Source organism: Dendrobates tinctorius, unplaced genomic scaffold (genome assembly GCF_039654945.1).
Source record: "Dendrobates tinctorius isolate UK_male_01 unplaced genomic scaffold, ASM3965494v1 ptg000165l, whole genome shotgun sequence".
Lineage (NCBI taxonomy): Eukaryota > Metazoa > Chordata > Amphibia > Anura > Dendrobatidae > Dendrobates > Dendrobates tinctorius.
In genome coordinates this window covers 35,182,593-35,204,236 of record NW_027361832.1, presented here as the reverse complement: position 1 = coordinate 35,204,236, position 21,644 = coordinate 35,182,593, and the positions used below count along the sequence as shown (strand labels likewise).

The 21,644-nt window shown below is 48.9% G+C and overlaps 1 long non-coding RNA gene across 1 annotated transcript; it reads right to left on the bottom strand.

Annotated features, from left to right (window-relative positions):
* Positions 1–381: 381 nt before the first annotated feature.
* On the bottom strand, positions 382–3,848 carry LOC141053230 (uncharacterized). Its single transcript, XR_012220985.1, has 3 exons — positions 3,459–3,848; positions 555–984; positions 382–482 (listed from the first exon to the last, which is right to left on the bottom strand). It is a non-coding gene; the product is annotated as an uncharacterized lncRNA (long non-coding RNA).
* Between the last annotated feature and the right edge of the window lie 17,796 nt (positions 3,849–21,644).

Genomic DNA, 21,644 nt, shown 5'->3' with positions numbered 1-21,644 from the left:
AATTACATTATATTCAAACACATGATGTTCATTTAAACAATTATCAAAATAGGGTTACTTACCGTTTGCCGACCACCAGAGGCATCACCTTGACGACCCTGGGATGTCCTGGGAGTCACTCTAGTGCGGGCACCAGATTCTGAAGACTGTGGGAAAAAAAAAAAAAAATGTTTGGATGGATGCAGTTATGGTGTGCACTGTGATGAATGTTTGTGTTGGGTGTAGCATTATGTATCTGTGTATGTGCTAAACTTACAATCTGCGCACCCCCTCCGTGTGTCTCTCCACCCTGCACGTCTCCTGGAAGCTCCTCTGAATCAGCTTCCTGTTAAAACATAATAGGATAGTGTTTTTAACCACAAAAAAATTTTAAATAAAAAATAAACAAAATTTTTTTTACCTCAGCTCGCTGATGATGTGAGGGGGAGCTTTCAGGAGAAGACATTACGGCTTGGGGCAGCTGTGTTGCTTCCTGAACTGATCTGCAAGTATAAACACACTTGTTAAGCTACTATACAAAGTATCATAATAAGCTTTCAGGCTTTTATACTTACAGGGAAAATGTTTGGCTGGCAGTATCTGCTTCGGCCTGGCTGGCAGTCTCTGTTGCGGTCTGGCTGGGCCTCTCTGCTGCAGCCTGGCTGGCAGTCTCTGTTGCGGTCTGGCTGGGCCTCTCTGCTGCAGCCTGGCTGGCTCTCTCTGCTGCTACCCTGCTGGTAGTGCTTGAAGTGATCTGCAAGTATAAAGAGACTTGTTAAGCTACTATACAAAGGATCATAATAAGCTTTCAGGTCTTTATACTTACAGGGAAACTAATGGTTGCCTGTACGCCGCGGTGTGGCTGTTCCTCTCTGCTGCGGTCAGGGTTGTTTCTGCTGCGGTCTGACCGGTCATGTCTGCTGCGTTGATCCCTGCTGCGGTCTGAATCTCTGCTACGGTTGGGCTGGCCGTGTCTGCCGGTATGGTGGCGCTTCATTGTGTGAACTGAAAGAAAATGATATGAAAGTTTAAAAAAAAAAAAAAACAAAAAAAAAAAAAAAAAAACCACATTTTGTATGTGTAATTCCCTGAAACTAATTATACGCAATTTTAAGTGTTTGCATGTCTACATTCCCTTATCTCAGAGTGTAACCAGTGATTGAAGGTGTCTAATATTTTGTGTAAACCTACTTTCTTTGTGTTTTGTAACTGAGTGTAACCAGTAATTGAAGGTGTGTAATTGCTGTGTATACCAGTTTGCATTCCCTGAAACTCTCACCGAGAGTGTAACCAGTGATTAAAGGTCTCACCGTGTAACCAGTGATTGAAGGCGTGTAGTGTGTAATTGCTGTGTATACCAGTGTTTGCATTCCCTGAAACTCTCAACAGAGTATGTAACCAGTGATTGAAGGTGTTTAATTTCTGTGTATACCCACTGTGTTTGCATGGTTTTGAATTCCCTGAAACTCAGTTGTGTATACCCATTTTTTCATGGTATGTTGCAATCTCACTTTTAACCACACTTGTATACCAGAACACTTCAATTACCTTTATGGTAACTTAATTTTACCTTTTTTAAAATGATACAAAGTAGATTTTTTCAAAACAATTTATTTATTTTTTTTTTTATTATTTTTTTTTTTCCAAAAAATAGGAGCTACTCTGCTCTTTATTTTAAATACCACAATACATGAAAAATAAAAAAACGCAAACACGCATAACACACAGCCAGGCTACACACTCCAGGTGTCTTGCAGGTGGAAGATTTGCAGCGGAGTTTGAAATTCTATCAGTCAGGCTGGTGTTTGATGTCTGGTTCGGTTTCTTCAGTGTGGCTGTTGCCAGATGTCTGGGCACAAACCACATACAATACCATTTAGGCCGGTTTCACATTTGCACTTTATAGCGCAGCGATGGCCTGCACACGTCCGCCACAAATCCCCACCTACTACTGCACATGAATGCTTGCGATCTGCGCACCCTATCTTTATCATAGGGTGCACAGATGGTGCGCTGGCAGGATTTTACAGTGTGCTGCGCACTTTTGAAGGTGTGCCGTGCGCGCCAAAATGCAACATGCTGCGTTTGGCGCGCAAGGGCACACCTTCAAAAGTGCGCAGCACATGGTAAAATCCTGCCAGCGCACCATCTACGCACCCTATGATAAAGATAGGGTGCGCAGATCGCAAGCATTCATGTGCGGTAGTAGGCGGGGATTTGTGGCGGACGTGTGCAGGCCATCGCTGCGCTATAAAGTGCAAATGTGAAATCGGCCTAAATGGTATTGAATGTGGTGTTATTGGGCACAGACATCTACATTAAAACACCAGCCTGACTGATACAGTCAGGCTGGTGTTTGATGTAGATGTCTGGGCCCAATAACACCACATACAATACCATTTAGGCCGGTTTCACATTTGCACTTTATAGCGCAGCTATTTCCTGCACACGTCCGCCACTAATCCCCACCTACTAGCGCACATGAACGCTTGCAATCTGCGCACCCCATACTAAAGATAGGGTGTGCAGATCGCAAGCGTCCATGTGTGCTAGTAGGCGGTGATGACCAGATGGGACGGGGATTAGTGGTGGACGTGTGCAGGTTATCCCTGCGCTATAAAGTGCAAATATGAAACCAGCCTTTACACCACACAATCACAGCAAGAAATACAATATTAAAGTTGTATGAAAATAACATGCAGTACACATGCAACAGAAAAAAAAAAAAAAAAATGCAACACACACACACACGCTCCAGGGGTCTTGCAGGTGGTAGACTTGCAGCTGTGCAGACAGGTTTTATAGCTCTAGTTGAATCTTCTGTCAGGCAGGCTGGAGTCTGATATCTTGCTTGGAGTATTCAATGTTGCTGGTGCCGGATTGTCTGGGCCCAATTACACCACATACAATACACCACTCAATCGCAGCAATCACAGCATAAAAAATACAATATAATTACAGTTGTATGAAAATAAAAAGCAGTACACATGCAACAGAAAAAAAAAAAAAAAAAATGGAAAGAAAAAAAAAAAAAAATGCACACACAGGCCACACACATACACACACACGCTCCAGGGGTCTTGCAGGTGGTAGACTTGCAGCTGTGCAGACAGGTTTTATAGCTCTAGTTGAATCTTCTGTCAGGCAGGCTGGAGTCGGATATCTTGCTTGGAGTATTCAATGTTGCTGGTGCCGGATTGTCTGGGCCCAATTACACCACATACAATACACCACTCAATCGCAGCAATCACAGCATAAAAAATACAATATAATTACAGTTGTATGAAAATAAAATGCAGTACACAAGCAACAGAAAAAAAAAATATAAAAAAAAAAAAAAACAGACATGCAACACTCGCAGACCACACACACACACACACACACACACACACACACACACACACACACACACACACACACACACACACACGCGCTACACACTTGCAGGCCATACACAGAAATGTCATAGGTATACTCACACTTGGTAAAGCTGGTACTGGCAGGCCTCTTGATAGCTGTGGCTGCAGGCTTGGTGGGTGTCTGGCAGGCTGGGTGGTCTGGCAGGCTTGGTGGCTGTCTTGCAGGCTTGGTGGCTGTCTTGCAGGCTTGGTGGCTGTCTTGCAGGCTTGGTGGTGGTCTGGCTGGCTTGCTGTCTGGCTGCTACTGCATGTCTGGGCCCAATTAGCCCATCTTATATAGTTTTGGGACTGTCTGGAAAAGTATCTTTTTTTCTGGGCATGCGCAGTGCGATTTTGCGGATCCTGCCGGCGGATTCCGCAAAATCGCGGATCCCGGCGGATCCGCCGCCCATAGGGCCCCATTCTACCGCATGGCTGATGACGGCGGATCCGCCGTCATCCGCCATTTTGACGGCGAAAAAAACCGTTACATTCTCCGTCCCCCTCAGACAGAATCCGCAAAGAATTTTGCGGATCCGCCGAATATCGGACGCAACGGACGACCATCCGTCAAAATCCGCCACTAATGTATCCCAATGGGGAAATTGGCGGATCCGCAACAAGAAAAAGCGGATCCGCCAATTTCAAATTTTGGCGGATTGTGACTGATGGCAAAAAACTGAAGTGTGAAAGAGGCCTTAGACACAAGGGATGGACTGTAGACTCTCTTAGTTAGGCCAGGCGACAATGGACATGTGGTAATCTGGCCAATCTGCAGATGTGGCTCGGCTGTGGTTCTTCTCCACTCAGACACTGAGTGGCTGGCCCATTAACACTCGCTTTGTGACTCTGTTCCCTGCTCTCCAGGATCAGACTTCACATGTCTGAAATGGAGGATGGCATACTTTTCTTCCCCTGCTGCTAACTGCACCCTTGTTCTCCAAACTGCCCAGCCAATCTGTCCCTACCTCTGCTGCTCCTCCTCCCCTATGATGCAAGGTAGAGTGAGGTCTAATCGGAGTTGTAGTCGGGGGCAGTGCAGTAAGAGAATCATTAATGTCTGCTGCAGTGAATGCGTAATCCCTGCAGCACCAGTGTCTGTACAAATAGGTCTCACTGCAGGTGTTACACTTTTATGTTTCAATAATTCAGGCTACTAACAACATAATCAGACTTTCCTTTAAAGTTCAATTTAATGCCCCAACCCCGTCCCCAGGCCAAGGCAACATTCTTTTTGTATCTCCATTGGCACTTGCACCAAGGACTTATGTTTTGCTTGCTCATCTGTCACTCTGTAGGAAAGAGGTTGTGGGGAAGGAGCTGTAGTGGAGACTATTAGTCTATGGATTATTTTGTCAATTAACTCCCATTCATTTCACAATCTGCTACAGTGGCTATCCAAGACTAACTAATAAAAGAAAAATGTGCCTAAGCACTAAAAAACAATCAGTTGCTAATTACTCTCCTTTTGTGTCCGTGGTCAATATCTGTTGACACAGAGCAGTCACAGATCAATTGTACCCGAAGTTCAGGAGCTTCGGCTGATGTCACATCGACAGAGCAGCTCCTTCTTTTCCGCTCTGCTCTGTTGATGGTGCGTTACTGTTGACATCATACTTATCTAACTGCAGGAATCCGGCTGTCAATCAGGATGATACCTGCAGCCATGGCCCATTGACAGACCAGCTGGCAGAAGAAGAGCTGTACTGTTGACATGAAGCAGCTGAATCACCAGCAGGAGCGATCAGTAACAGCTCTGAGTCAGCATTGGGTAAAACAGGCAGGTAGTTACCTCTGTTAGCAACTACCTGCCTGTTAGTTTTTTAAGCCTATAGAAAAAAAAATCCTTGATAAACTCGGTAAGCACAAACAGCTGCACTGTTTTTAGAGGATGGTGTTGTGTTTTTCCAATATGGTCGGCCCAGGAATGTGTTTAAAAAATAAGTAGGCATGAGGTTTAAAAAATAGAACAAACTGTTGGCACTGGATTATTCAGGATACTCTCCAAGCATGTGACAACAGAGCTTCTTTATTCAGGAATAAACAGGAACAATATATGATAAGCTTAATAGATCAGGAATAAATGATTTGTGTGTCTCTATCTGTGCAGCATCTACAGCAGGTTTCTTCTCTCATACACAGACACAGGAAAACAGGAAATACAGTCACATGCTCTCCCTGTGTGAGCCTCTGGGAGTTTTTTTTCTGTTATAACTTTATGAACAGCATATAAATCTAGCAACTGGACACTTATAGACAGGAATGGAATTGTTGCACTAAACATATTCCAACACCCCACTCAACAACTACATATCCTGCTAGACCAATTGCGGTTCTGAAATCCACAAACTTGGCTCTTGAAAATGGCTTTGTCATATTTGTTTTTGAAGACCCACATACATCTCTTTTGCCTTGTGGTAGCTCCCATGTATGGAGTTGGTGAAGGGACTCCATCTCTTCATTTGCATCATTTTTCGTCTTCTGCTTCTTGTGGACAGGCAGTTTTTGTATCTCTTGCCATGACTGTGGCTCTGGTTCAGGAAGTGTTCTGACTAGAGTTGAGCGAAACAGGTCGAAAAAATTCAAAAGTCGCCGACTTTCGCCAAAGTCGGGTTTCATGAAACGAAACCTGACCTTAGCCTGAGGTCGGCCATGAGGTCGGCGACCATCGCGCCAAAGTCGCGTTTCAAAAGATGCTTTTGCGCCCTTTTTCAGCCAATCAGAAACAACGGACACTGTGGGCAACGTGATGACATAGGCAGCGGTTACCACCATGTTTGTGAAGGGCATGCAAGTGATTGGCTTGCTTTGTGTGGTGTCACAAGGGTTATAAAAGGGCGTGCACGCCGACCGCCATGTTACTTATGCTGATCTCAGAATAGGGAGAGCTGCTGCTGATGATGATTCTGTAGGGAGAGCGTTAGGCAGGGAAGAAGATACCAAAAACTACTTCTGCTGCTAGCGATTTGCCTGTACAACACACCAGTTACTGTGCAGTGCAAGGGGAGGCTATATTTCGGTACATCAGCTCTGTTGGTTATTAGGCTGCCTTTTAAGGCTCCCTGATAGCTGCATTGCTGTTTTCACACTGCTGAGCAAACTTCTTTTTTCAAAGCAATCCAAATGTTATTGTTTTGTCCTGGTGAGTTACTGAGGGTTCATTTTTTCACACACCGTAAAGCGGTGTACGCTCCTCACACAGTACCGTGTACCAGCTGTTATCACGGCCAAATTGAAGCAGCGGTCACCACCATCTTGGAAAAGGGCATGCAAGTGATTGGCTTGCTTTGTGTGGCATCACAGAGGGTATAAAAGGACGGGAACGCCGACCGCCATGTTACTCATGCTGATCTCAGAATAGGGAGAGCTGCTACTGCTGCTGCTGCTTCTGTAGGGAGAGCGTTAGGAAGGCCAAAAGAAAAAAAACTGCTTCTGCTGATAGCGCTTTTCACTGTAGTTAGTGTGCAGTGAAAGGTGAAGATTTTTGCTTTTGTGCAGCAGCGCTGGTGGTGATTAGGCTGCCTTTTAAGGCTAGCTGCTTTGCTGTGTGCACACTGGTGTTCAAACTGCTTTTTTAAAAGCAATCCAAATTGTATTGTTTTGTCCTGGTGAGGTAGTGAGCGTTCATTCTTTCACACACCGTACAGCGGTGTACGTGCACGCTCCTCTCTCAGTACCGTGTAATGGCTGTTATCACGGCCAAATTGAAGCTGTGTGACTCTGTAAGGAAAAGCCGAGGAGTTTGTCCGTTCTTGCAGACCTACACTCTTGGGAGATTCCAATTCTGCCCAATTCTATATACACCTTGTAGTTTGTCATACACTAGGCAATTTCTGCCTGTCACATTGCGGTGTAATATAAACAGGGACTGACAGAATCCAACTGTGTCCTGAAGTCTAGAGAGATTCCAACTCTCCACAGTCCTCTATACACCTTTCTTACACCATCCAGAATCTGCCTGTCACATTGCGGTGTAATATAAACAGGGCCTGACAGAATCCAACTATGTCCTGAAGTCTAGAGAGATTCAAATTCTCCTGACTCCTATATACACCTTGTACCTTGTTTTACAGTGCCATATAGTTTGTGGTTTTTTGGGTACATTTGCCCCAAAAATGAGGAAGTGTGGTTGAATTGTCCGTGGAAGTGGGCAGGGGTTGGCAGCTGGTAATGATGGTGTTGGTGGTGGATCTGCTGGTAGTGGCAAAAGCAAAATAGCACCTAATGCATGAGGTGTTGAGCCTGCGTCATAGTCTGGCTCCACAAGGCCTCGAAGGCTCCCTTTTCTGGGAGTAGGTAAACCGTTTTTAAAGCCAGAGGTTCAAGAACAAGTTTTGGCTTATATTGCTGACTCAGCCTCCAGCTCTATTGCCTCCTCTTCTGAAGTTTTAAAAAATAAAAGCACTGAGTCGTCATTGGAGGCTCATGGTCATGAACCACACCTTTCCTTGTGTCCTTCACCCCAACCAAAATTGAAGGATGCGGCAGGCCATACTACTGATTACTCCATGGAGCTGTTTTCACATACCATGCCTGGGTTATCAAGTCAAATCGTGAATTACCCAGGCCAAGATGAATCTGACATGGAGTGCACTGATGCACAGCCACTGATAGATGATTTTGCTGGTACATTCACTCAGAGCACTACATTGTCCTCGCAGTATACTGAGGCAGAATCTGACCCTGATGAAACTCAGGTGCCCCTTCCCGCATACTATACCACCATACACGGTGACACAGAGGAAGGTGCACATGACATTGAAGAGGAGGTGATGGATGACCCAGTTGTTGACCCAGATTGGCATCCATTGGGGGAAGAGGGTGCCGCTGCCAATAGCTCAGAAGATGAGGAGGAGCATCCGCAGCGGGCATCGACATCACAACAGCTGTTATCTGGCAGGCCCGGAGCAGTACAAAAACAGGTTACAAAAACCAAAAGAGTTGCAGGACAGCTTGGCCAGACGGTCAAAATAGCACAGCGTGCAAGGCCTCAAAATGTCTTCCATAGTAGGAAGAGTGCAGTGTGGCACTTTTTTGAACAAAATCCTAATAATCAGGCAAAGGTTATATGTAAGGAGTGCACAAAGACCTTTAGCCGAGGGAAAAATCAGAGAAATTTGAATACCAATTGCATGCTAAGACATTTAACCACCATGCACTTGCAGGGGTGGACGGACTACCAAATCTCACGTACCACATGTGCAACTGCTTCCAAAGAAGGTAGCCAGCAACACTACATTGCTTCCCCCACTGTAAGCCCACCGGTTAGCACACCACCAGCAAATGTTGAGTTGTCGTCGCAAGGGCAAATCACTCAGGGAATCAAACTGTTATTGCAACGAAAGACTGAATCTAGGCCATCAGAAAGAACACCAACTCCATCACCTTCATCAACCCTCTCTCAATCCGCCATGTCCACCGCTAGTTCGACCATATGCAGCTCTCAAGTCCAGCTCACCCTACCAGAGGCTATGAGTAGGACAAGAAAGTACTCATCCTCTCATCTGCGTACACTGGGTTTGAACGCCCACATTGCCAAACAAATCTCGTTAGAGATGATGCCCTATCAGGTGGTTGAAAGCGCAGCTTTCCGCGAACTCATGGCCTACGCAGTACCACGCTATGACCTACCCAGTTGCCACTTCTTTTCTCGCAAAGCCATCCCAGCCCTCCACCTTCATGTGAAAGACCGCATTGTACATGCACTCAAGCAATCAGTGAGTGGAAAGGTCCACCTCACAACTGATGCATGGTCCAGCAGGCATGGCCAGGGCCGTTACGTGTCCATCACTGCACACTGGGTTAATGTGGTGGATGCAGGGTCCACAGGGGACAGCGGTGGTGGGACAGTGCTGCCTAGCCCACGGTATAGGAAACAGTTGGCTGTAGGCGTTTGACCCTCCTCCTACTCCTCCAGAAGTGAAAGCTCATCCACAGAATGCAGTCGCACGAGCACTCCATCCGCAGCTGCCAGTGTTGCACACAAGGTGGCCCCCTATCGATCAGCTAGTGGAAAGCGTCAGCAGGCTGTGTTGAAGATGATGTGTTTGGGCGACAGACACACTGCCGAGGTACTGGCCGACTACTTTCAGCGACAAACTGAGTCATAGCTGGGCAGTCTACATCTTGAGGCAGGCAAGGTAGTTAGTGATAACGGCCGGAATTTTGCGGCAGCTATAGCCCTTTCAAATCTCAGACACATACCTTGCTTGGCTCACACCTTGAACCTGGTGGTGCAGTGCTTCCTCAATAATTATCCGGAGTTAACAGGCCTGCTCCAGAAGGTCCGAAGACTGTGCTTGCACATCCGCCGGTCGCCGGTACACTCCAGTCGTATGCAGAAGCTGCAGCAATTGCTCCACCTTCCCAAGCACCGCCTAATTATCGATGTAGCAACAAGGTGGAACTCCACCCTGCACATTGTTGAGCGGCTGTGCGAACAGAGGCAGGCCGTAATGCATTTGTGGGAGGATACACAGGCAGGCACTTTGAGGGCAGACATGGAGTTGACAGATGTGCAGTGGTCGAAGCTGAAAGACCTCTGTAAAGTCCTTCAGTGTTTTGAGGAATGCACACGGCTGGTAAGCGCAGACGACGCCATCATAAGCATGAGCATCTCACTTATGCGTCTGCTCATGCAAACTTTGACGCACATTAAGGAGCAGGCGTCTGCAACCGAGGATGATGAGGAAGAGGAGGAGGGAAGCCTTGATGACAGTCAGCCATTTTCTGCTCCGGGAACTCTCCTGGACGAGGTGGAGGAAGAAGAGGAAGAGGAGGAGGATGATGATGGGGATGATTATTTAGGGGAGGAGGATGCTTCTCGTGGGGCAAGAGAAAATGTTGGCATGGCAAGGTCTGGTACAGGGTTTGTGCGTGACTGGAGGGATGTGGATTTGCCAGAAAGTGCTCATCAATCCAGCAATCGCAGTGTATCATTGACACCGGGAACATTGGCCCACATGTCAGATTATGCCTTGCAGATCCTAAAAAGGGACCCCCGCATTGCCAAAATGATGAACGATAATGACTACTGGTTGGCCAGCATCCTGGATCCACGCTATAAAGGCAAATTCCAAAACATCACGCCACAGGAGAACCTTGACCTAATATTGGCTAACAAACAAGCAACCCTGGTAAACCGGTTGGTTGAGGCATTCCCAGCACACAGCAGCGGTGATGGTTTTCACACGAGCCATAGGGGCCAGGGGCAGCTTGGAAGAGGTGTTGGTGGTGTACACATCAGAAGTGGCATTGGAGACAGGGGTTTCATGACCATGTTGTGGACTTGATTTTTCAAGTCCCGCTCACATGACTGGTAAAACTGCATCTATTGAAAGTGACAGGAGACAGCACTTGTCAACTATGGTTACAAACTACTTCTCATCCCATATCGATGTTCTCCCTCACAGGTCATTCCCATTTGGGCCGCTAAACTGGACACCGGGCCTGAATTGGAACAATATGCCTTACAGGAGCTCGCTTGCCCAGCTGCAAGTGTGCTATCGGAAAGAGTCTTCAGTGCTGCTGGATCAATCCTGACAGAAAAAAGGACCCGTCTGTTGACCCAAAATGTGGATGATCTAACCTTCATTAAAATGAACCATGCATGGGTTTCCAAGGATTTTGTCACACCTTACTCTGATGACACATAGGTTGCCAGAAAAATGGCTTTCTTTGGTCCTCCTCTTCCTGGGACTTGACCAATTTCGCCTTTAGCAGCAGGTGAATGTCCCACATCAACATATGCCATTTTGTAAACCTCCCTAACTGGGCTGCCTCCTCCCCCCATGGCCGGGATCACCACCTAGCCCACGCAACCGTGCGAGTGCCGTTGCCCTGGACAGGTGGGTGGGCCGTCTCTTGGGTGTGGGTACTGGCACAGGGTCCCTCATAGTGCAATCAAGTGCCTCTGATGGTGGGGGTGCACACCCGCTGTCAGACACACTGCCGTACTTTGAGGGGCCCTGTGCCAGTGCCGTCGCCATCAAGTGGGCCCCCATGCTTGTTTAGGATCACAGCACTTGCAAAGTTGAAATACTTACCTCTCCCTGCTCCACTGCCATGACGTCTTCCGCGTTTCCTGACAGTGATATTCTGATCAGAGAGCGTAATGACATCACATCTGTACGCCCAGACTAGTACAGGGATTCCCTAGCGAGGAGACATATTTGAGGAGACTTATTTAATTGTTTTCAATGTTGGGACAGCAATTTTTAGGGAGCACTATGCTCTGGAGAATGATACATGGGGCCCACCATACACTGGAGAATTCCAAAGGTGGACATCAGACAGTGGAGCAGCATTTACAGGGCCCATTATACACTAGAGCATTAGAAATGGGGCCCATTATATATGGAGCATTATTTGGGCCCATAAGACAGTGCAGCTTCATCCATGGGGACCAACATATACTGTAGCATTATGTGTAGCTCATCATATACTGTTTCAAACATTATATGGGACCAATGATTCTGTATGAAGAAATATATGGGCCTCATTAATCTGTATAATGCACTATGCGGTGGCCATAATACTGTATGGAGTAATATACTGTCCGTTTTTGGAGCTATTGGAGAATTTAAAATGGATATCAGTCATGAGTAGTGTTGAGCATTCCAATACCGCAAGTATCGGGTATCGGCTGATATTCGCTGTATCGGAATTCCGATACTTAGTTCAGATACTTTTTTCATATTGAATACCGGAATCGGAAGTTCCCATAATGCTATGAGCCCGCTCGATTTGATTCAGCCAATGGGAATCCTCAGAAGTGTGGGCACATCCTGTTAGGCATGTAGGCATGTTAACTATTGGCATGGCTGTGATTGGCTGCTGAAATGATGTCATGATGCACTATAAAAGCCGCTGGCGCTGCCATTTATGTTCACTCTGCTGTGAATTCAGTTAGGGACAGGCTGCTGTTGAAGACTGTGAGGGACAGTTAGAAATAGCGATTCTCAAAAATATATTGTGCTTTACCCAGGCTACATAAACCACCACTGTAGCTTTCTTTTGCCTAGCAGCAGTGTTCACAGCTGTCTGCAAGGGCTGTGTGAGTGCAGCTCCCGCTGTGTAGTGGGTCCTTCAGCCATGTCTGGTTGTAGGCCACCCAGCGTGCATCACTGCTGCCTCATACATATTTTTCTTTTATTGCTGTTTATTTTTCATAAATTCTATCTAGTGTGCTTCCATCCGTATCCATATACGTTGGTTTCAAACACTAGTAGTAGACAGCGGAGCCTTTCTTCAGCCTTTCAGTGCTAGTGCCCACTTCTCTGCACTGTTCACGGCTGCTGAGAGGTCTCTGACTGTGTGTGAGTGCAGCTCACGCTGAGTAGTGTGTCCTGCAGCTACGTCTGGTTGTAGACCGCTCAGCGTGCGTCACAGGCTCACACATATTTTTGTTTTATAGCAGCTCATTTTTTATTCGCCTATCAGTGTGCATCCATCCGTATCCATATACGGTAGTTGCAAACACTATAGGAGTAGACAGCGGAGCCTTTCTGCAGCCTTTCAGTGCTAGTGCCCACTTCTCTGCACTGTTCATGGCTGTCTGAGAGGTCTCTGACTGTGTGTGAGTGCAGCTCACGCTGAGTAGTGTGTCCTGCAGCTACGTTTGGTTGTAGGCCGCTCAGCGTGCGTCACTGCCTCACACATTTTTCTTTTATTGCAGCTCCTTGTTTTTTCTCCTATTATTGTGCATCCATCCGTATCCATCTACATTGGTTGGTTGCAAACACTATATAGGAGTAGATAGAGGAGCCTTTTTTCTGGCTTGTGCCCTTCAGCTGCAGCCAGATTAGTATTAAACTATTTTTTTAGAGCCTCATCTTTTGCATTGTAGGTTACCTGCCTTCATTGTAATAGCTCCAAAAAGTTTGTGATACTATCACTTTCAAATCTTTGGTTACATCCTTTTAGTTTTTTTTAAAAAACAAAAACAAAATAAAGTTCACCAAACACTACATTTCACAGTTGTGTAGGCCACATTAGCTCCTATTAAAGTGTAGTCCACACACACACTTCATAAAATTAGTGTTTCTTATACCTGTTACCAGCTGTTCAGGAATAAGAACACTAAGCCCCCCTTTGTACTTTTCTGCCTATCTTTATCAGTTTAGCAAGATGAAGAAGGCAGGGAGTAAGGCACGTGGGCGTGGAGTTGCAGCAGGGAGAGGATGTGGGGATTCTGCAGGGAGAGAACGTGGGGATTCTGCAGGGAGAGGACATGGGGATTCTGTGCCTGCTGCAGGCACCAGTGAGTCAGCATCCCCCAGCTTTAACAGGCAACAGTCCTTTATGCGCAGCTTTGTAGGACCTCGCCGTACCCCACTGCTGCGGGAGGAACAAATTGAAGCCGTTGTCGGATGGATGGCAGCTAACGCATCGACTTCAATGACTTCCATGCCCTCTCAGGGCCAGAGCACCGAAGAGCAACCATCTGTCTCTTCACTACCTGCCAAAGTGCCTAGGCAGTCAGAGAGTCCTGGACAGGAGCCATCACAGTCTCTACTTCTGTTCTCTGAATCTTTTGGCTTGGAAAGAGGGGGCCAGCCAAGCAGCATTCAAGAATGTGAAGAAGAGGGAGTATGCAGTGATGCGCAACTTCTTTGTCCCTCGGAATCTGAAGAGGTGGGTGGGCCAGTGCCTATGGTCAGCACACCTCAGTATGCATCAGATGATGACGAGACTCAGTTACCACTTTCTGGTGCGTACGGTGCTGGCGAGACAACCCAGGACCAGCCGGTGCTTGAAGAGGGGAGTGTAGATGATGAGGTCCTTGACCCATCATGGCGTGAGGAACAGGAAGGTGGTGGGAGCAGCTCTCAGGAAGAGATTCCCCGAACGGACAAAACAGGAGGGAGAGGGAGGGGGCAGACTTGGTTGCCTGCAGCCTCCACTTCGGCACCCGGTAGGAGCATTGCTCTTTCAAAAGGCAAAACGGGCGCTCCCAAGACTTGCAGTGCGTGGTCCTTTTTTGACACAGTTGCAGATGACATTTGCTTTGTCAAATGCAAGCTGTGTCATCAGAAAATCAAAAGAGGGAAAAATGTCAGCAACCTCAATACCACTAATATGTGGAAACGTGTGGACCAAGCACGAGGTGGAGTTACACAGACACACTGAAGATGTAGGCCAACGTACAGCACTGCCTACCACCTCTTCAGCTCGTGTTTGGGCCTCTTCCTCCAGCTCACACACAGCTGGTTCGGCTTCCTCACAGGATCGCCAAGGAAGAACCTCTGGCACTGTTGTCCGGAGACCCAGTGAACTTCCACCCACAGCACCATGTTCCCAGTCCTCCTCACACTCCCAGGCCACTCTACAGCCATCGGTAGCACAGGCATGGGATAAAAGGCGGCCATACTCGGCAAACCATCCCCGAGCACAGGCTCTGAATGCTGGCATTGCCAAACTACTGGCACTTGAAATGCTCTCATTCAGGCTGGTGGAGACTGACACCTTCCGAGACTTGATGGCATTGGCACTCCCACAATACACCGTGCCGAGCCGCATTTATTTCAGCAGACGAGCCGTCCCTGCCCTGCAAAATCATGGGGAGGGAAAAATACAACATGCGCTACTAAATGCCATCAGTTGCAAGGTTCACCTGACCACCGATGCATGGACCAGTAACCATGGACAGGGACGATACCTTTCCCTCACTGCCCATTGGGTCAATGTTGTGGAGCCGGGTACAGATCTGGAGAGTGGCGCTGTACGTGTTCTGCCAACTCCACCGATTGCAGGAATCCAGTCTGTGCACATTGACTCCTCCTACTCAAGTTCCTCAGAAACAGCGCAGCAGGAGCCTGTTACTATCGATATGAGCACAGCCGTGGCCAAACGTCCACAGGCCGTACTCAAATTAATTTCTTTGGGGAATGGAAGCCACACAGCGCAGGAGCTCTGGAATGCCATCAAGCAGGAGAGCGATGTGTGGTTTCTGCCAGCGAATCTCCAGCCGGGCTTGGTAGTGTGTGACAATGGCCGAAATCTGGTGGCAGCTCTTGGCCTAGGCAACCTCACTCACATCCCATGTCTGGCAGATGTGCTGAACTTGGTCGTGCAGAGCTTTCTGAGGGACTATCCGGATCTTGATGCACTGCTGCACAAGGTCCGCATAGAGTGCGCTCACTTGCGGCGTTCCAGCACGGCATTATCGTGCCTTGCTGCTCTGCAGCGCCGATTACGCCTTCTGGAACATCGCATCATATGTGACCTCCCCACCAGGTGGAATTCAACGTTACATATGTTGGAGCGGTTGTGTGAGCAGCAGGCAGCAGTCATTGAGTACCAGCTGCATCAGGCGCAAACAAGTCGCACTGTGCGCCGGTCACACTTCAGCACCAATGAGTGGGCCTCTATGAAGGACATCTGCCTCGTTTTGCGTGCCTTCGATGATTCCACCCGGATGGTGAGTGCAGATGATGCACTAGTCAGCATGACTGTCCCCCTTATCTGCCTGCTTCAAAAAACACTGCAAGAACTAAGGGAGGAGGTTTTGGAAGAGGTGGAGGATGAGGAGTCCCAAATGCCATCTGCTTCTGGACAGTCTGCGCTACGTGGTTCCTCACAAAGGCCTAGGCAGGGGACACTTTGTGAGGAGGATGAGGAGGAGTTGATGGAGGAGGAAGACATCTCTCCAGAGGAGGGAGGTACACAATCCTCTAGTCAGTATGTACAGCGAGGGTGGGGTGATGCAGAGCAGGCAGAGATGACGCATCAAGCAGCAGACAGCGTTTCTTTGGCAGTTGGGAGTCTGCTGCACATGGTTGATTTCATGCTGCAGTGCCTGAGAAACGACCGCCGCATCGCCCACATTCTCAACACGACTGATTATTGGGTGTACACCCTCCTAGATCCTCGCTACCGGGACAACTTGCAAAGCCTCATACCACCGTTGACCCTGGAGCGTAAACTGCGGGAGTACCAAGATACACTGGTGCAGTCCATCATGTTTTCCATTTCACCCGACAGCAGTGGTGCTAGTGCTTTACAAAGCAGCTCTGTGCGTCGAGGCAGTGGAGGAAACTCGGCACAAAGAGGGAGCAGAGGCAGCGCCTCAGCACAAGGCAAGACCACTATGGCCCAAATGTGGAAAAGTTTTGTGTGTCCGCCACAATTGTCTACACCATCACAGACGGCTCCAGTCAGCAGGAGGCAACGTTTCCGTCAGATGGTGACAGACTACATGTCTTGCCCTGTCAGTGTACTCCCAGATGGCTCTTCCCCCTTCAAGTTTTGGGTCTATAAGCTGGATACATGGCCAGAGCTTAACCAGTATGCATTGGAGGTGCTAGCTTGCCCTGCTGCCAGTGTATTACCGGAATGCGCCTTTAGTGCCGCAGGTGGTGTACTAACAGATCGTCGCACGCGACTATCTTCCGATAATGTTGACCGGCTTATTTTTCTGAAAATGAACAAGGCCTAGATCTCGTCAGAATTTGCCAGTCTTCTTCCCGAATAAATAATTGGTTGGCAACAGTATCCAGGTCTCCTGTTGTGTTCATGTTTCTACCACCTGAGCTATAATCCCTGGGCTTCAACACAGCCAGTTGTCGTTCAGAAGTGTCGTCTGCACAGAGAAAAACACTAGCTCCTGTGTTAGTGGGGTTCATTAACGCCAGCTGCTCCCCTGCTGTGTGGATGGCAAAGTCTCCTGCTCCATCCACATTCAAACTACTACTGATTTTTAACCGTGCTCCACTTAGGCCTGTGGCTCCACTGTCTCTAGTTTTTCCCATGGCCTCCAACCATGCCAGTTGCTGCTCTGAAGTGGCATCTGCGCAATCCACACTTGTTCCTGTGTTACTGGCGCTCAGTCATGTCAGTTGATCCCCTGATGTGTGTCCGGCAATGTCTCCTGCTCTGTCCACATTCCCATTACTAGTAGTGGGAATGTGGACAGAGCAGGAGACCTTGCCGGACACACATCAGGGGATCAACTGACATGACTGAGCCCCTGTAATCCAGGAACAAGTGTGGATTGTGTAGACGCCACTTCAGAGCTGTAACTGGCGGGTTTGGAGGCCAGGGGAAATACTAGAGACAGTGGAGCCAGAGGCCATAGTGGAGCACGGTTACAATCAGTAGTAGTCTACAACCTATATAAAACCTGCTGCAAGTTCGCCTCCCCCTGCTGCATGATTGATCCTGTGCTCCAACAACGCCTGTTGGTGTTCGGAAGTGCCGTCTTCACAGAGAAAAACACACTATCTCCTGTGTTAGTGGGGTTCAGTAATGTCTGCTGTTCCCCTGCTGTGTAGACGGCAATGTCTCCTGCTGCCTGCACATGACAAAAACATCAGGCCTCAGCCTGCTCCATGCCTCATCCTGGGCTCCAACAACGCCAGTTGGTGTTCAGAAGTGCCGTCTTCACAGAGAAAAACACACTAGCTCCTGTGTTAGTGGGGTTCAGTAACGTCTGCTGTTCCCCTGCTGTGTGGACGGCAATGTCTCCTGCTGCCTGCACATGACAAAAACATCAGGCCTCAGCCTGCTCCATGCCTCATCCTGGGCTCCAACAACGCCAGTTGGTGTTCAGAAGTGCCGTCTTCACAGAGAAAAACACACTAGCTCCTGTGTTAGTGGGGTTCAGTAACGTCTGCTGTTCCCCTGCTGTGTGGACGGCAATGTCTCCTGCTGCCGCCACATGCCAAAAACATCAGGCCTCAGCCTGCTCCATGCCTCATCCTGGGCTCCAACAACGCCAGTTGGTGTTCAGAAGTGCCATCTTCACAGAGAAAAACACACTAGCTCCTGTGTTAGTGGGGTTCAGTGACGTCTGCTGTTCCCCTGCTGTGTAGACGGCAATGTCTCCTGCTGCCTCCACATGCGAAAAACATCAGGCCTCAGCCTGCTCCATGCCTCATCCTGGGCTCCAACAACGCCAGTTGGTGTTCAGAAGTGCCGTCTTCACAGAGAAAAACACACTAGCTCCTGTGTTAGTGGGGTTCAGTAACATCTGCTGTTCCCCTGCTGTGTAGACGGCAATGTCTCCTGCTGCCTACACATTCCAAAAACATCAGGCCTCAGCCTGCTCCATGCCTCATCCTGGGCTCCAACAGCACCAGTTGGTGTTCAGAAGTGCTGTCTTCACAGAGAAAAACACACTAGCTCCTGTGTTAGTGGGGTTCAGTAACGTCTGCTGTTCCCCTGCTGTGTGGACGGCAATGTCTCCTGCTGCCTGCACATGCCAAAAACATCAGGCCTCAGCCTGCTCCATGCCTCATCCTGGGCTCCAACAATGCCAGTTGGTGTTCGGAAGTGCCGTCTTCGCAGAGAAAAACACACTAGCTCCTGTGTTAGTAGGGTTCAGTAGCGTCTGCTGTTCCCCTGCTGTGTGGACAGCAATGTCTCCTGCTGCCTGCACACGCCAAAAACATCAGGCCTCAGCCTGCTCCATGCCTCATCCTGGGCTCCAACAACACCAGTTGGTGTTCAGAAGTGCTGTCTTCACAGAGAAAAACACACTAGCTCCTGTGTTAGTGGGGTTCAGTAATGTCTGCTGTTCCCCTGCTGTGTAGACGGCAATGTCTCCTGCTGCCTACACAGTCACACTACTACTGATTTTTAACCATGCTCCACTTATGCCTCTGGCTCCACTGTCTCTAGTATTTCCCCTGGCCTCCAACCCCGCCAGTTGCTGCTCTGAAGTAGCATCTGCACAATCCACACTTGTTCCTGGATTACAGGGGCTCTGTCACATCAGTGGATCCCCTGATGTGTGTCTGGCAATGTCTCCTGCTCTGTCCACATTCCCATTACTAGTTGAGGGAATGTGGACAGAGCAGGAGACCCTGCCGGACACACATCAGGGGATCCACTGACGTGACAGAGCCCCTGTAACCCAGGAACAAGGGTGGATTGTGCAGACGCCACTTCAGAGCAGCAACTGGCGGGGTTGGAGGCCAGGGGAAATACTAGAGACAGTAGAGCCAGAGGCCTAAGAGGAGCACGGTTACAATCAGTAGTAGTGTACAACCAATATAAAACTTGCTTCAAGTAGGCCTCAGCCTGCTCCGTGATTGATCCTGGGCTTCAACACAGCCAGTTGTTGCTTGGAAGTGCCGTGTGCACAGAGAGAAACACTAGCTCCTGTGTCAATAGGGTTCAGTAATGCCAGCTGCTCCCCTGCTGTGTGGATGGCAAAGTCTCCTGCTGCCTCCAAAATCTCACTACATCTTACTTTCTACTCACTCCAAGTAGGCCTCAGCCTGCTCCATGATTGATCCTGGGCTTCAACACAGCCAGTTGCTGCTTGGAAGTGCCGTCCGCACAGAGAGAAACACTAGCTCCTGTGTCAGTGGGGTTCAGTAACGCCAGCTGCTCCCCTGCTGTGTGGATATCAAAGTCACCTGCTGCCTCCAAAATCTCACTACATCTTACTTTCTACTCACTCCAAACAGGCCTCATTCTGCTCCATGATTGATCCTGGGCTTCAACACAGCCAGTTGTTGCTTGGAAGTGCCTTCCACACAGAGAGAAACACTAGCTCCTGTGTCAGTGGGGTTCAGTAACGCCAGCTGCTCCCCTGCTGTGTGGATGGCAAAGTCTCCTGCTGCCTACACAGTCACACTACTACTGATTTTTAACCGCGCTCCACTTAGGCCTCTGACTCCACTGTCTCTAGTATTTCCCCTGGCCTCCAACCTCGCCAGTTGCTGCTCTGAAGTGGCGCCTGCACAATCCACACTTGTTCCTGTGTTACTGGGGCTCAGTCACGTCAGTTGATCCCCTGATGTGTGTCCGGCAAGGTCTCCTGCTCTGTCCACATTCCCATTACTAGTAGTGGGAATGTGGACAGAGCAGGAGACCTTGCCGGACACACATCAGGGGATCAACTGACATGACTGAGCCCCTGTAACCCAGGAGCAAGTGTGGATTGTGCAGACGCCACTTCAGAGCAGCAGCTGGTGGGGTTGGAGGCCAGGGGAAATACTAGAGACAGTAGAGCCAGAGGCCTAAGAGGAGAACGGTTACAATCAGCAGTAGTGTACAACCGATATAAAACTTGCTTCAAGTAGGCCTCAGCCTGCTCCGTGATAGATCCTGGGCTTCAACACAGCCAGTTGTTGCTCGGAAGTGCCGTCTGCACAGATAAAAACACATGCTCCAGTGTTAATGGGGTTCAGTAACACCAGCTGCTCCCCTGCTGTGTGGACGACAAAGTCTCCTGCTGCCTCCAAAATCACACTACATCTTATTTACTACTCGCTCCAAGTAGGCCTCAGCCTGCTGGATGATTGACACTGGGTTCCAACATCGCCAGTTGCTGCTCAGAATTGTCTTTGGCATGGGTATTCCCTCCTGCACAGCCTGGTTCCAGCACACCTGCTGTTTCCAGGTAGTGTCAACGTCACTTTGCCACCAATACGTTGTCCTGTCGTGTTGCGGTCGGGTTAGCCGAGTCTATGGTGCCTGCAGTTTAGGTGCTCCCTATGTGGGCTGCGGGTTCTGGTAATAAAGGCTGGTTCCGTAGTGCCAATAGGACAAGCACCCCCTGTAGGACTGTGGGTTTCGGTAACCGCGGCCGGCTCGTGGCCTTGCAACGTAGTTTTTCAGAGGTAGCTTCTGCTACCCATCCGCGTTCCAGCACCGTCAGCTGGTTCTCGGAAGTGTCTTTGGCACGGGCACTCCCTCCTGCCCAGCCTGGTTCCAGCACGCCTGCTGTTTCCGGGTAGTGTCAACGTCACTTTGCCACCAATACGTTGTCCTGTCGTGTTGCGGTCAGGTTAGCCGAGTCTATGGTGCCTGCAGTTTCAGTGCTTCCTATGTGGGCTGTGGGTTCTGGCAATAAAGGCTGGTTCCGTAGTGCCAATAGGACAAGCACCCCCTGTTGGACTGTGGGTTTCGGGAACTGCGTCCTGCTCGCGGCCTTGCAGCTTTGTTGATTATGGGTACCTTGTGCTACCCACACGGGTTCCATCACCGTCAGCTGGTTCTCGGCAGAGCCTTTGGCCTAGGTGCCTCCTTCTCGGTATGCGAGTTCCAGCAGCATCTGCTGGTCCTTGTTAGTACTTTGTAGCACAGGTACCTCCTGCTTAGTAACCGTGTTCCAGCACCATCAACTGGTCCACGGTTGTGTCATTGGCTCTTGATCCTTCTGCTGCCACTCTGGGTACCAGCACCATCAGCTGGTTCTCGGTAGTTCCTTTGACTCTTGTAGCTTCTGCTACCCATCGGGGTTCCAGCACCGTCAGCTGGTTCTCGGAAGTGCTTTTGGCCTACGTGCCTCCTTCTCGGTATCCGAGTTCAAGC